This window comes from Lissotriton helveticus, chromosome 12 (assembly GCF_964261635.1).
Source record: "Lissotriton helveticus chromosome 12, aLisHel1.1, whole genome shotgun sequence".
NCBI classification, from domain to species: Eukaryota; Metazoa; Chordata; class Amphibia; order Caudata; family Salamandridae; genus Lissotriton; species Lissotriton helveticus.
In genome coordinates, this window is record NC_136073.1 from 126,848,203 (window position 1) to 126,862,925 (window position 14,723).

Below are 14,723 nucleotides of genomic sequence, written 5' to 3' on the forward strand. Positions count from 1 at the left end.
CCAAGTAGTAAATAAGAACAGTAGTTGGAGTGTGGTGAGCCTTTCAGCCCCAGCGACCCCGGTGCCACTGCACCTGCTGCACTGTTGATAGATACCTTTGTGATGCTCCTGGGGCCATGCCCTACATACAGCAGAAGAGTTGTACATGATTGAAAAGTTCAGGACCTTTGCATAGCGCGAGTAGCGACTCCAACGAGGTACCCCTGTGCACAAGGGTTTTGGGGCCGTCCGCTGTTTCAGGGCTCTCAGTGGCACAGCTGAATGATGCCCACAGACAGATTTCACTCCAGAACCATCTCTCCGCTTGGACTCACGCGTGAGACTCTAACTAATCGCGGGCAAAGGGTGACCCCAAAAACATAGCTCCTCCCAGTGATGGTCCGAGAGGCGGAGCTGAAAGGTCTTCCGCTGAGCTCCTGGAATCTCGGCTGATCTGCGTGACACTGTTTGATCTTGTGGTGATGGAAGAAATGCTTCCTTTTCACAGTCTATGTCACACTTGGCCTGATCATAAAGCAGCAGCGACAGCAGAAAAGTAAGTTTAGGGGTGACAGGAAAGGTTGGGGTGCATACAACGCAGGAGCTTGAATTAGCCTTCTAGCCGGAAGGAGTCGCTCTGTGCAGCCTGATTTATTCACTCATTTGTACATTTGTACGGTAATAACCCTTGACTTAGGGTCCCGCTAACAGAATAACGTCATTCATCTCAAACCCTTATTTCCGCAAGCACGTTGGAAAAACGACAATTTAGTATCTGAGAAGAATTCCTTCACAGATGTCGATATTCATCTGTTAATCATTCTTCACTACTAACCACAGCTGACTTCGTGGCGCAACGGTAGCGCGTCTGACTCCAGATCAGAAGGTTGCGTGTTCAAATCACGTCGAGGTCACACACATATGCTTTTACACTTAAAATTGACAAATGGGAGGAGAGACAACTTTCTAAATCAAATAAGTTATTGCATTTAAAAACGCTCGTTTTATGTGAACATAAATGGATTTAAGCGGAACAAACCTGCTCCTCATAAGTTGCTGTAATGAGCTGCTCTATGGGTATTTAAAAGCCGTCGTGCATCAGTTATGCTGCCTTTACACGTTTCCGCGCAAATCTTCCTTTTTTGAAAAAAAAGGCAAGTGTTTTACATGCATTACGTAACAAAAATAGTGCGTACTGTCCGCTTCGTGAAGTGTGTAGTAATGTCACAATTCTGTAATTATTAACTTACTCCCCCGACAAGGCTCTTCATACCTTAACTCTGTGTCGGACACTTCAGTTGAAGGACAGTAGATGGCGCTGTGGTATTACTAGATTGACGCTCACGATGAATCATTCTTTCCAGTTGTGGAATGGAAAACAAATTATGACGTAAATTATGACGTTTTCATTCAGCTGAAGTTAATTCAAAACTAATCATGAAATATAAAAATGAAAATATGCAGCTGAAAGTCAACATGGCCTGCAGAAGACAGACCTTTTGACACGAGGTCACTGGGCCCAGCGCGTTCCCTGCGCCGCTCAACTATATTCCTAAAAGACAAGCGACTGCTTTTAACTTTTGATTCCCTTAAATTCCGACAGTCCTATGACCATTGATCAGAGATGTGACTGAGGATAAATAGCGCGTATGTGAGGGCAGATACCGTATACATTTCCAGTAAGTTGCAGACTAAACATTATAGATCATTGCACTTCATGAGATGTGTTTATTTAACTTTTTTCGTTTTTTTTCCTTTCTGCAGATTTCTTAGACCGCGCCTCGTATTTTTACCTCACTGCAACTTTTCACATATTTTACTGGTGTGTTGGGTTAGTGCATGTGACTGGCCACAACCACTAAGGGGCAAATTTACTACTTCTGGCGCATCTCTGCTAATCAGCAGGGATGCTCCAGAAGAGTTGCGATGCATCTGCCCACCCGTGCGCCACCACTGATGCGCCGCATTTACAATGCGCCGCACCGTGGGGCACAGATGGGCAGATGCGTGTTGCATCCCCCGTCGGAAAGGCGGCGCATTGCTGGAGTTGCGGCGCAAGTGGGCTCGGGGGTGCCCTATCCCTAACATGCTGCATCAATCCTTACGCCTGCTTCAAGCAGGTGCAGGGTTTTGACGCAGCATGGCCTTAAAAGTGAATGAGTGAAATCTTGTAGATTTCACTCAGCCACTTTTAGTAGGCGTTCCTGCGCCGGAACGTCCCCCCTGCGCCAGAACGGCTGCATGTGGCGCAGGGCTTTACAACGTGACACATCTCCCAGATGTGTCACGTTGTAAATACCCCACAGCATGGCACTGGATTTGCGCCGCCGCGTCACAAAAATGACGCAACGGCGGCGTAAAAGAGGCAGATTTACAAGCCCCTTGTGCCACTTTTGCGCCACTTTTCCCATGTTAAAAGTGACGCAAAAGTGGCGCAAGGTGCTTGTAAATCTGGCCCTAAGTGTCTAATAGTTGACTGAACACAAACACTCATACAATGCTCTCCACCCTTAAGATTGGGGGAGTGAGACTAATTGGAGGGAGCCCCTCTGTGTGCAATCACTTTTCCCTTGTGTGTCTCCCTCTCTCTTTATATTGCATCTGTTCCTCTGCATTATTCTCTTCTCTTCCACATTCTGCTCCGCTCCCTCCAGGCTCTTCACATGTACAGAGCAGATGGTTCTAACTGGTCCCATCTGAATGTTTAAGACACAAAAAAGCCTAGGGATCAGGGTTCAGGGGTATTGATTTAGCCACCGGTTTGGAAGCAAACAATTATATATTGTGTATTCAAATACACTTTTAACCGATTTATGAATTAAAACCACTTCAATATTATAGTGAACCATCCTATCTTTTAAGATATGCTGTTATGTCATGTTGTGTTACTTTGTGTTATGTGTCACATTTGCCAACATCTTGGCCTCTTGGTGCTACTTGACAAAGAGTATAGTTTTGCCCCCAGTTTGTTGGAACAAGGAACGCATTCAATATATGCCCTGCAGTGTTTGTCGCAAAAAGAACAATTGATGGACAGAATGTTGAACAATGTCAAACACTCACCCCCAGTACAGAGATCTGGGCCTCAATCCATCGTTTTTTTTGCTCCCCATGCCATTCCAGTCTAAACCCAGCCATATGGAAACCAGTCTTCACCCTGCTCCCCGTGTACAGTCCGGCCCGAACTGCCAGGCCAGGTCCTCCCTGGACTGGAAACAAGCATCCAGGGACCGGTTTCGGGGTATCGCCCTTCATCAGCGAGGCTAGCTTGACTCCAGCGGCATGGAGCGCTGCTGAGAATATTGATAATTTCCCTGCTTTTTCTAAATGTAAGATTATGTCTTGGTGATATTGAAATCTAGTAATATGATGAGCGAACAATTTAGAATATGTGCTACTGAGTCAATGAGTCCACCTTAGAATGCAGGGCTGCAATATGGTGGTTTATCAGTCAGTATGACTGGAAGGAAGGTCTTGCATTCCATGATGCAGGGTGGGTAAAGGTGTTCAGTCTAAGATGCTTTTCATTGCTATGATACCTTTGTGGACGACCATAACCTCGACCATAACCTGTGTGTTGTGATTAAGCAATTTTAGAAATTAACTATGTAGAACTTGTTTGTTTTAGGAAGTGTATGTCACTGTGATAAAGAGTAGATTAATGATTTATGGGGAGAATGAGGAGATTATAGAAGATCTAAATATAGATGTTTGTGGCTGAGTGTGGCTATGTAGCTCTGAATGTGTTTCGGCCAGGTTTTAGGGGCTAGTAATAACCTTCAGCGGGTGCTGTCGGTCACTATACAATCAGTGCACCTACATGGGTGTGTTGGTCAGGACTTGCTTCCGGTGAGGTTGTGTTAGTTAGTAGCGTCCTGTTGATGGTGAGGGTGAAAGGTTTTATTGGATTCTATGGTGAATCATGGGTTGGGGGCTTGCAGGGTTAGGCACGTGTATTTTGACTATGTTGCTTAGTTTTATTCATGTAGGGTTATGATATGTTAAAAAAAACTTTTTATAGAGCTTGTTTACACCCCATGGCACTAGCGTTCAGTTTTTGTTGCTGTTGTTGATCATTTTATTGACTGTACTTAACAGTAACATTCACAAAATTAGCAGACACGAAGGGAAACAGCCTCCACCCCAACCACCACCACCACCCCCTTTCGCCTCACCAGAGACAAGCCATTTAAATGGTTCTACTCAGAAATCGACCCGTTTGTGGAGGTCTGAATTGACCGAAGCTCAGCCGCCCCTTCCTTGATTTCCATCTCTCCTTCATGTAGTAGGCTATAGGAGCAGCACCTGTAGTGTCCCTGGGCATGTGAGCCCTCTGTGGACGTTTGCAAAATAATGTCAGGAGCAGGGTCCACGCTGGTGGAAATACCTCAGCCACACCCTTGACTGGATGAGTGCGGCTTTCCATCCTTAGAACATACCACACTTGGTGGTACCAACCTTCCACTGTGGCACCAGGACCGGGCACCATTTAGTCAAGTCAAGTCAAGTCAGAATTTATATAGCGCACTACATACCCATAGGGTCTCAAGGCGCTTGAGGAAGGGCGGGGAGGTTTACTTGTCGAATATCCATGTTTTAAGTTGTTTTCTGAAGGCTAGGTGGTTTTGAGTAAGGCGGAGGTGGATGGGAAGGGAATTCCAGGTCTTGGCCGCTACGTAGGGGAAGGCAGTGGGAATGGCCATTAATTAGTGTGTATGTATTGTCCTCCCCCATTCTTTTATCCCCCCACCCCATGTGTATTCAGCATCCACCCAAGTAGGGTACGTTGTAGGATCTCTGGCAACTGAACCCCAGTGATTTGTTTCACCGCCTCAAAAGCCCCTAACAAGAAGGGTGTATTAGAGGTCACCCCATAGAATGGAAGGTGGGTCTCACCACCCGTAGCCTCCCCAGAACCTGCCCATCTGGTTTCGTCCAGCGCATGACGTCAGTACGGAGCCCCACGTCACCTCAGAAGAATGTTTGCTACATTCGGCCTCCGTTAGGCCCGCATGATCCCTTAAAGGCAGTGCTGGGTTTGGGGTCCTTTCTACCCGTGCCTCCGTGATGCCTTTACACACAGTGGCGAGACTGGTGTCCTATTGCACTTCCATAAACTGAAGGTTGACCTCTCTCCCGGCTCCTTTGAAAGAACCCCTTCTGTGCACTGTGGACATTCTTGGAGTGATGGGGCGGTGGGGTGCGGTAAAGCTGAATGTCTGGAGCGGGACAATCCCTTGGAGACACCCCCGATCTATGCGCGGCAGGTGGCCTGTACCCGCCCCTCGAGACAGCTCGAATCCACAGTTTCAGGGCGCGTGGGCGTAGCTTGCATCAGTGCAGAATGTGCAGCGGCACCGGGGCGGCGGCCCATTAAGGCTCCTGACACTAAGGCTAGGACTAGAACAGGATTGAAGCCGAAATCAGCATCCGGGTACCTGCGGGCTTTGGGTAGATGACGCAGCTGGTTTCTTCGGAGTAAAGATGGCGGCTCCAGTCAGCGCTGCTCCGCTGAGGGTCTGTTAGAAGCGGACAGACTGAGGGTCTTAGAAAGGTCATTAGAGTGATAATGTGTGTGTGTAAATGGTGCAGTTAACTTAAGGGATATTACCCTGCCAGAATATACCACGTCTCATGCTCATTGATATAAAGTATACAGGAACGAGTAGTGTCACCAAGCGTTGGTGGTATAGTGGTGAGCATAGCTGCCTTCCAAGCAGTTGACCCGGGTTCGATTCCCGGCCAACGCAGTTCATATTTTTCTTAACTAAAGATTAAATGTAATATTACTCTTTACATGTTTAATAGCAAATTATTCATCCCCCACAGTACTAACATTGTGCGGACTTATACCTTTAATAAAAACCACTGGGTCATAAATGCAGCTCTTCCTGTGACTCAGATGGAAAGCGCGTGGGGAGAGGAGAAGGAATTGGGAGGACACAGAACCAAGGAGAGGAGGAGTGTATGATGTAAGAGAGAGGGGATGACTTAGATTGCATTATTATCCGTAGATTTGTGTTATAGCTCTCCTCCTGCAGGGCTGTGCTGGTGTCTAACACACTGGCAGCAAAGAAAAAGGAAAGTGCTTGCAGGCAGATGTGGAAAGAATCGTGAAATATTAAAATAATTCATGTTCTACCATCATACCAAGAACTATTATTTGTTTGCAGCTCAAATCCTGTACATGACTGTACGGAAATATAAAGTCGATTTCTCAATTCTTTTTTGGTGTTGCGGAGGACTGAGCATCAATCAGCCCTTTCAGTGCAAAAAGCGTCTCCAGGCCCTGTACCCACTGGGGATTTCCCCCACGTCTCCAGTGACCAGTCCAGTGAGAGCTGTGGACAATCCGCTGAAGAGTGATGGTGCATCCTTAGATTCATTTGAATTTTAGTGTACTTTAAGAAGATGAGCAAAACCATTAGAATCGGAAAAATCACAAACAAATAAAACGAGGTGACTAAATCCATGAGATGAACGTAGCTTTCACAGGCCAGACTGAAATCCACCTCACATTTAGCACGAAGGCCAGTCATGACTTCTCACGGAAATGTAATGGGTTTACACAGAATCTGTGCATTCTCAGAGTTTCCTTGTAACTTAATTCAACATTTCAGGTGTGCACCCCTTTTGCCAAAATGACTCTTACAACCGCAATCTTGTTTTATAGTGCCGCAAAGACTCATAAAAAATACAAATACCCAGTTTGTCTTCTTTTGTGCCAAGCCTGCAGAATGTGTTGCGTTTATTATGAAAATGTAGTCACTTCTAAACTCCCATAAAGAAATTAAATGAAACCTCATTCTAATGATGTCATGCCCTACAGTCTATTGAAGATAAAGCCTATTCTAAAATAGGACAAGAGACAGTCCGGTGTGAAAGTCCACTAGACCCCTCTTTAAATAGACACTCTTAAGACGTCTGTTTGTTAGTCCTTTCAAAGTTCTTTCTTGCAGTCAGGCTCGGCCCGCACTAAATAACATGACGTGTATTTGCAAAGCGAAAGATCACCCCTATCGGGGTACCTTGGCGCTGAATGACAGGGGCCTCATTTATGAGCCCTTGCGTGAGTTTTGCGCTTCCGATGCGTCAATTTTTGTGACGCATCGGCGGCGTAAAACATGCCTCCTGATGCGCACTATTTACAAAGTGACGCATCTAAGCAGATGCGTCACTTTGTAAACCCCTGCGCTACATTATACCTGCGTCAGGTATAATGTATGCAGAGGGGGCGTTCACCCGCAAAAAGCCTCGTAATAGTGACGCAGTGAAATCTATGAGATTTCACTGCGTCACTTTTAGGACGCTGTTGCGTCAAAATCCTGCGCCTGCCTTACAGCAGGCGTAAGACTGACGCAAGCCCTTTCACATGGGGCTTTCCCCATGTGAAAGGAAGCATTGCTGGAGTTGCGTCACTTTTGTGACTCACTCCAGCAATGCGTCACTTTTGCGCCTACAGATACGTCAGAAATACTGACGTATCTGTAACTCCTTGCGACATGATGCGTCATATTATAAATATGACGCATCAATCATGTCGCAGGGAGAGCGCAGTGAAAAGTGACGCATCGCTGTTTTCACGCAGCGATGCGTCACTTTTCATAAATGAGGCCCCAGATGTTTATTGTTATCTAACTAAATGGTACTCATTTTATCGACCTCAGATGGATGATAGGCTGAGTGAATCTGCAGATATTTGAACCTGTGACGATGAGTTCAAACACAGGCCCCTACAGTGGGTGCATTAGTCCACTGAGCTCCTAGACCCGGCTGGAGGAGTGGACATGTTTATTTTTGGCATTTGAGAGCTGAGGTGAGTGACAGCAGGTGCAGAGGGGACGTGTAAGAGAGGGGGAATGAGCAGAGTGCTGGGAATGCAAAATGCGAAAAAAGCACGCGTCCCTGGGTGGGCTCGAACCACCAACCTTTCGGTTAACAGCCGAACGCGCTAACCGATTGCGCCACAGAGACCTGCTCGGCGCTGCCTATGGAGGCAGAATTCCAGCCGAGTAGAGCGCAATGATAGGCTGCCCCGGGACACCAAAGGTGGCCACCTACGAGGGCGGCCACCTTTAGTGCCATAGGATGGCACAGACCCTGAGCGGTCTAGTGGATGGAGGGACCAGTGGTCCCCCTGTGATGTCACTTCCGGTCATGGGGGGGGGGAGGGGTTGTAGGGCTATATAGTCCTGGGGGCGGGGGTCAAGCGCCCTCTTTGTCCCTGGCTGCTGCTCGCGCGACCCTCGCCCTTCCCTAACCTCGAGCGGGTGCTGCCCGTTACTGTTTTTTGGTAAGGAGCCCCCTTTGGATGCGGTGTGTGTGGTCACTGCTGCTCGGGTGTGCATCTTGCTGGTGGGGAGGTGGGGAATTTGGGAGTCAGTTGGGGGGGTGCTCGAGACGGGGGTCGCTGCGGGTGGCACGCTGTCCCCCTGCGCTCGGGTCCTCCGGTGTGCTGACCTGGGCGAGGGGTGGCAGAGTGGGGGGGGGGAAGAGGGTTGTTGTTGCCGGATGCGTGCGCGGGAGGAGGGGGCCCGGCAATCGTGGTGCGGCCTCGCTTGCCTGCGGGCAGGTTGCGTGGCGGGGTTATTGCTCCTGGCTAGCTGTCTCTGTTGCGGGGGTGTAGGCGGGATGCCACGTGAGGGTGGCGCAGCAGACAGGGGGGCTCACCTTGACATTGCGTTGTTTCGGCGCTGGTCCAGGGCCTCCGGGTGTCACGTTTCTCCTGGGGGGTGGGGAGGGTCGCTGGGTTGGCCGGGGCTGGTCCCTCAGTCTCCTCCTCTCTTAGCCGGGAATTTAAGTTCTATCTCTAATCATGCTGGAACACCTTGAGCCTTGTAGCAGGGTCCCCAAGGTGGTGCGGCGCTCCGTCTGTTCCGGCATTGTGCTCTCGCCTCCCCAGCTAGGCTTGCCGTTCCTGCCTCAACCGAGTCCGGGACCCGACTCCTCGGGCAGGTGTGACAGTGTTGCTGGGCTCCAGTGTTTGTGCCCGGTATCTTCTCTCGCCTCAGCGGGCCTGGTTTCTCACGGGTTTGTGGCATGGCGCTGGTGGGGTCCGCGGGTTGGGGGAGCTCGCTACTGTGGGGGAGGGGTGTGGCGCGCATGCGCTTGCGGGTCCGCCATGTTCTGCCTGGTCTCATTATCGTTTTCCGTCCTTTCGGAGGCGGCACGGTCTCCTCGTGGCGCTTCATCTAGGGTAGCGTGCACCTCTCCTGTGCGAGCGCTCCCTGGGGGGGCCGCCCTGCTGCGATGCATGCCCTCGTGGTGTCGGGCTGTCCCAGGACAGGTTTCGGCACTTCTGGCTCCCTTGAGTGGGGGTGTTTCAGCCTTTGGGCAGACCTCTGAGGCCAGTTGAGGATCGGGCGTTTTTTCCCCTTGCCCTGGTTCGGTCTTCTTGGTTAGGGCCCTGGCGGGTCTTGTATTTAGCGCATTATGGCCGCTGTCTCTTCGCGGTCCTCGAGCCCTTTCTGATCCCCGCACCCACCGCAGCGTCCTTGTCACGCGCGTTGTTGCCGCGGGGATGGGCTGCCCCCCCCTTTGCCCCTCGCAGGTCAGGGGGTGGGCTGGCTTGTCCCTTTTGGGCACATGTTCATTCTTTGGTTTTATGCGCTTCACACGCAGGTTTCAGGTACTTGGGGGAGAACAGTGTCACCTCTTGGGTCCCAGGCCACCTCGTTGTGATCTGCAACTGAGCCTTATCATGTTGTAACGTCGTGGGGGGGGAGGGGGTGGCGGGCTTGAGGAATTTTATGTGTTGTTTTGTCTTTCAGCAGACAGGCGAAAAAGAGGAGAAGTTCGACAAACACAAAGGGGGCGGGCAGTGCTGGGTAGTGGGGGGGCGGGCATAAGGTATTGATCACTTTCAATTTATCACTGCAGGTCTTCAGCGAGATGAATTTGTAGGATCCCACATCATTGCTGAAATCACATGGGTAATTCGGTTTGTCCCACTGTTTCAGTGGGCCGGCTATATTGGACACAGTTGCAGCTTGATTGTTTGCCAGGAAATGCGTTTGCCACTGGAAATTTGGTTATATTTACACTAAATTTTGCTTGTACAGTCTGCTTGCTGTGCTTGAGATTGTGTGCCGTCTGCCTGTGTTGCTTCATCTCTAGGGCCTGCTAATTTTGTTGTTCTATTCCTGTATCAGTTCTGCTTGTGTTGCTTCAACATTATGGCCGGCTAACTTTGTTTGTTCATTTCTGTAGCAGTTCTCTCATGAAACGTGACTGTTTATATTGTTTAGTGCCCTGCCACTTATGGGTCTAGCTATGATGATGAAAGTACTCTTAACATTATACTACAAATAAGTTGAATACTGGCAATAGCATGGATACAACTGTAGGTAGTAGTACTATGATAATATACTACCTATTTACGCATGCGAGCTACATCTATAGTGGCCAGTGCGGCCTACTACACTCAGCATCTTGAATCTCCCTTTGCTTGCACACTCTTTCTTTGTTTTCGCACTAACCATGATCAACACATACCCAGGGAGCTTCGTATTTAGCGGCTGGTATGTGAGCAAATGTAACATTTAGTTGCAGTTATTAACCAATTGAGCAAGTGGACATGGGACTTATTTCATTACACGGCGTTTATTGCTACTAGGGAGAGCTCTTTACACCGGGCAACAATCTGCTGCTGCACCCAATGTTAATATTATTCCAGGGGTCACGGTTGCTCATTGGGATTAGTATTGCCTTTTAGGAGAACATGGAATGTTTCATCGTGTTTTTAGTTAGCGATATCAAATAGATAATCATTAGGCGGGCCTTAGGTTTCTATGCAGATGGGGAAGTGTCGCGTCCAGTATACGATGGCATGCCAAAGGTATCTCAACACCAGGGGGTCCTCGAGCCCGTCCAGCGGGCTGTGATGGTTTTTTTTTTGTTTATATCCATGCAGGTATCGGGCAGAGGAGGACGTCGTGGATCACTTCATGGCAGCCATCGAAGCGACTTGTGTTGCGATGTGGCACGTGTGCGAAGTGGTAAATTGATAGTGGGCCATGCCTTGTTGCAATTTAATTATGTCAAATGTTCTTCACGGCATGTAAGGTCCACACAAACACTGTCTTGGTGGTGTGTATATATAGCATTCTAGGAATTGCATCGTTATTATCTGATGTCTATTACATCATTGATCGTTATGAGCGTAATTCTGGGGCCTCAGTAATAGTGTCTTCACCCATCATTCCTGTCAGGATAGGCTGGTGCGTGGGTAACCTTGCTAGCAATGATTCAAAGTTCAACAAGAACATTGCGGGCCTACCAGGGGGATTTGGGCCTTGCTTGAGGATATTAGTACATAAACTCATACGGCTTGAAGCCAAACTCTTGGGGAGCGAGAATAGATTTATCACTCAGTTTTACGTGGAGAGACTGACCCAAACTTTCATCCAGAGGCTCGCTACAGAGTAGACGGTTTAGTTTGTAGAGGTGAAAGGAACCTGGTTGCAGGTCTTTTCTTTGCTATGCGCCTGGTGTGGGAGCACGGACGTTGCCCGATGGGGGCCAGAACGCTTCTCAAGGGGGACGGAACAGATACTCCCACAGGTGTTCCCAGCACATAGCTACGCGATGTTACAAGAAGCAAGTTATAACAAGAGCTGATATTAGAAGATATTTGTACTTGGCATTACAGGAGGAGAATGGGTCTTGGGTGCTAATTACATTAGCGTAGATAGTACTAGTGAGGTACATCCATGGCGGTCAGTCTAACGCAATACTATTACTTTATTCAAGCATTGGGGCAACTCGTGCTAACCCAGATATAAACGGACTGTTAGAGGTAGCAAGCTGTGGTTATCAGAGGTTGGTGACGGGCGCATGCAACAACAAAGGATCCACTCAGTTAGAGGTGTAATACTGCAAGAATAGGCAGCCTCCCCAGGCATCAGAACACTTGGGTAGACACCTTCAGAGCCAAGGAGGGCATTGTTTCCTTACAAATGGACTTCCTTCAGGTAATAAGGGAGGTCATCTTTAATTGTGGAAGGGTGCAGGTAATGCTGTCTATTAGTGGTCGGAACCCCAACTGGCGTAGGTAGCGTGTGGGGCATTGGGGCCATGTCTCATTGCAGAGAATACAGATTGTGGATCGGGGGGGGGGGGAGACATTTTAATGAATGTTTTCTGTCTCTAATGCAGGAACCGCGCTCAAGAACCGCCCCACCCCAGGGGGTGTCACCTGATTTATCAACAGGTATAAGGATCATAGCACATTGGGGGCAGTGTGTTAGGGTCTGGGATTTCCGTGTTCTCCCCAGTTGTCATGACTATCCGGGGTGTGGGACACGTGCTGGTGTTACTTATGGAAATAATACATGGATAATAACTAGGTGCTCGTTTTACTTATGGAAATAATACTTGGATAATAACTAGGAGCTGGGACTATCAGGCAGCCCTGTGCAGAATTGGATGTTCTCTTTTACTTACGTCGGGACAATGTGTTTTACGGCACAATAATTGGGGTGTTCTCTCTGGGTGCAGGGGCATAACATAGACTATTCATTCAGTTCATGGGACAGATAATAGGAAATGTATTTTCATTCAAACAAATGGTTGATTTGGGCATATCATATCTCTCCTTACCAATTTTACAGAGGGGGAAGGGTGTCCGGGTGCCTGCCAGAACAGTGACGCACGATTTACTCGAACTGGAGCCTATGCGAAGGCAGAGGGTAAAGGTAACTGGTACGTGGGACATCCCCCTCCAACATGCTGCTGGGCAGTATATTGGCAGGGTCTGTGTCTGGCAGACAGGGGCATCTAGGGGCGGTATTACACCAGGGTCAGGCAGGGTGAACGGCACCATTTACCACGTCGCATTATGGGGCGGTGGCGCCTCAGTGGACTCTATTCTTATATTTCCTATCCAGGTCAGGAGTGCATACGCGACACAACACACATGCGGATGTATTATCGGTGTCCTGGTTAAAAACTAAGTTGGGGGCCCCTGTTTGGATAAGCTTTATATTGGATACAGTCCAGCGCTTGCACGCCCTCTATGGGAAGAGTTACTGACAGTGCCCGGGCATACTCTTTCTATTTTAGAATGTGGAAGAATTTAAGAGTAGAACCACGTCTAGCTCGGGAATTTCTGACATAATGCAGCCTTATCCTTGGCCTTTTAAAGTCTCTTGTTCGACAATTGGTGTATTTACTGATTTGGGTCTTACTCAGCTTCATTGTTCGATTGCTGGCACGGAAGTGTTGTTCTGGTCCTTTTATGTCACTCATAGTGCACTGTATTGATGGAAATGTCACACTTAGCAGTGGACACCTTGATAGCTATGGATGGGTGCGGCTATTTCTTGTTTGGCTATGCAAGACAGCTTTTACTGTGGCTTAGTTGTCTTATGCACTATGAAGCATTGACTAGACAATGAGATGGGCTTGTTGTATGGTAGCGCTCCTTTTCTAAGTAAGGATAGGGAGGATTTGTCTTAGCGGCCAATCACCAGGCACTTCTCAGCACTTTTGCCTGTGCAAGCTGTGTAGCCCATGTAGGCGATTACTTTAGCTGTCTTTACGCGAAGGGTCCGCAATGGACAGGAATTTCCTCAGTCTAAGTCCCTCATCAGGGTTTGACTCGCAGTGGAGGGCCCTTGGCTAGGTGCTTGGGTAAGCTTTTCACCCAGACAGTATCGATTTAGTTGTTATTCAGGTAAGATAGTCGGGATTCCTTTTGCAGTGTTCACTTACCAGGTAGTAAGAGGAGGAAGTTTCAGTTCCCATAGTTCCACAGGATGCATATACAGTCGTATAGGCTGCTTGTTTAAGCTTCATAGGGTACAAGGTAGGCCAGGCACAGGGGGACGACTTGCACAAGTGTCTGACACGAGGAGATCCCTACACAGTGTTATAAGGGATGTTGCCTGAGCGAATCTCTCACTGGCCTCATATGCTTGATGGAGAAGCTCGCGGCCAGCGGTGGCCTGCCCAACTAATGTATTATGTTATGGGGGCAGGCATGCACAAAGAGTTGATCCTCGAGAGGATGGTCTTACAATTTTGTTCCCATGGGTTTGGAAGTTACGTGTCTTTCCAGTGAGGTTAAACATGCGAGGAGTTTGTTAGCCTACAGTAGGGTCGGCTTCATGAAAATGAGCCGCCTGGCGTGACCTGGATGGAGATTATGTTCCAGTAGGTCTAAGTAAGGGTGTGAGGCCACATGCTAGACAGGGGACACCAGGCCAGTGGTGTTGCTTACCGGATAGGGGCTTGTTGGTTGCTGGTCAGCCAGCTGTACAGAATAGGATTAGTCTAGGGGATGGCGCACTAGATGGACACCGTAAAAGCACAGTGGGCAGTGAGTTGTGAAGTTCATGGACATCACTGTCACAGTTCCCTGTCCGGAGGGCGGCAGAAGGGAGAAGGACGTTTGGTTGCGCGCCAGCTTGGCAGTGCTGAGGAAGAGAGCAGACTTGTCCTTGCCTGAGCCGAGGGAGGCCGGTGATTGCAATTGCAGGGCAAAAGGTCCTTGGCGCAAAGGAGAGGTGGATAGTGTTGCCCGACAACTTGGGAGTGGCCTGAAGCAGAGAACTTGTTTCATCAGGCTTGGGTTGCTACTGGCCAAATGCACTGTGTGCTTTGATGTAGACGGGGTGCATTTACCCGAAGTTGATATGGCGATCTTTGGTTGGTATAGCGGAAGACACTAGGAGCAGCAGGTTGTACTAATAGGAAGCTAGTTGGTGGGGGGACTCTGGGGCGGCGGCGGCCACACCCAGAGC

General features: G+C 48.9%; 3 non-coding genes across 3 annotated transcripts; 2 read left to right on the top strand and 1 right to left on the bottom strand.

Annotated features, from left to right (window-relative positions):
• The first annotated feature begins 821 nt into the window (after window positions 1–821).
• Window positions 822–893, top strand: TRNAW-CCA (transfer RNA tryptophan (anticodon CCA)). The gene has a single exon. It is a non-coding gene; the product is annotated as a tRNA-Trp (tRNA).
• Window positions 894–5,657: 4,764 nt separating this feature from the next.
• Window positions 5,658–5,729, top strand: TRNAG-UCC (transfer RNA glycine (anticodon UCC)). Its single transcript has one exon. It is a non-coding gene; the product is annotated as a tRNA-Gly (tRNA).
• Window positions 5,730–7,879: 2,150 nt separating this feature from the next.
• TRNAN-GUU (transfer RNA asparagine (anticodon GUU)) lies at window positions 7,880–7,953 on the bottom strand. The gene has a single exon. It is a non-coding gene; the product is annotated as a tRNA-Asn (tRNA).
• Between the last annotated feature and the right edge of the window lie 6,770 nt (window positions 7,954–14,723).